Source organism: Bombus impatiens, unplaced genomic scaffold (assembly GCF_000188095.3).
Source record: "Bombus impatiens unplaced genomic scaffold, BIMP_2.2 scf_0152, whole genome shotgun sequence".
NCBI lineage: Eukaryota > Metazoa > Arthropoda > Insecta > Hymenoptera > Apidae > Bombus > Bombus impatiens.
Genome location: NT_176571.1, coordinates 249,444 through 250,435, shown reverse-complemented (window position 1 = coordinate 250,435; position 992 = coordinate 249,444). Strand labels below are relative to the sequence as shown.

General features: G+C 50.7%; 1 protein-coding gene across 1 annotated transcript in view; it reads right to left on the bottom strand.

Moving 5' to 3' along the window:
- Window positions 1-992, bottom strand: part of LOC100747045 (homeotic protein antennapedia) — a 247,000-nt gene that overhangs the window by 200,819 nt on the left and 45,189 nt on the right. The gene's annotated exons all lie outside the window — the stretch shown is intronic.

The following is a 992-nucleotide window of genomic DNA, read 5'->3' as shown; positions in this document are numbered from 1 at the left end:
GATTCATAATTTCTTAATATAATATCGCCGCTGCGATCCTCCTTTTTGCTTTCTTCTTTCGGCGTACGAGCGCAACGCGGCCATTGGAATTTCGGCGATCCCTTTGTGACCGCGTTCGCAACCCTGACGTATCTTCCTTTCCTGCCGATCTCTTTCCCCCGAGGACGCTTTTCCTCGTCTCCGCGATATTTGATTTACAGCGCGAAATCGCGCGGAATAGTCAAATAAATTAGCGTGGACCGCGCGAATAGCGCGAACCGATTGCGCGGCCACCGTTGCCTCCTTCTTTCTTCGCGTCGTCCGTAGCTGATTCGAAAAGCAGCGATAAAAAACACTTGCCGAGCGTGAAATGATCCGTTCTATAAATCCTAATAAACGTCCACCTGTCCGGTGCAGACGAGCGTAAATAAAAAAGGCCGAGCGTTCGAGAGAAGAAGAAGCGCGATCGGCCGCGTTACGCCTATGGGATCACGTGCGTGCGCGCGCACGATCGACAGCGGCGCGGCATCCACAGCTTCATCATGGACGCGGAAGAATACAGTGTTTCGTATTTGCTCGGCGGATGCTTGGCAAGGGAGAAATAAATGCGAGGAGATGCGAGCGAAAGATCGATAACCGGCTGGAGAATTGCGTTTTAAATACGCCATGTAAACAAATCGATGAAACTATTTGTCGAGCGTGGCCGGCACGATGCATTGTTCGGTAAAATTTCTTTTTCTTCCACCGGCCATATGGCAACAATGCACGAGCGCAACTTCTATCCGTTATCTCGCTCCGCGGCTATAAATTTTTCGTAAGGAACCCCGTGGTAGTCGGATAAATCGTGCGGTAATCGAGCTAAACGACTTTGTTCGAACGCCTTTGCTGCCTGATTATGCGGACGATCGCGAGACGCGGAATGACGAACGTTGCAGAAATACAAACGCGTCAGAAAAGTATGGCAAAAAATGAACAATGGCCGGCGAGCTCGATATAAAGACGCGGCGGCCGAG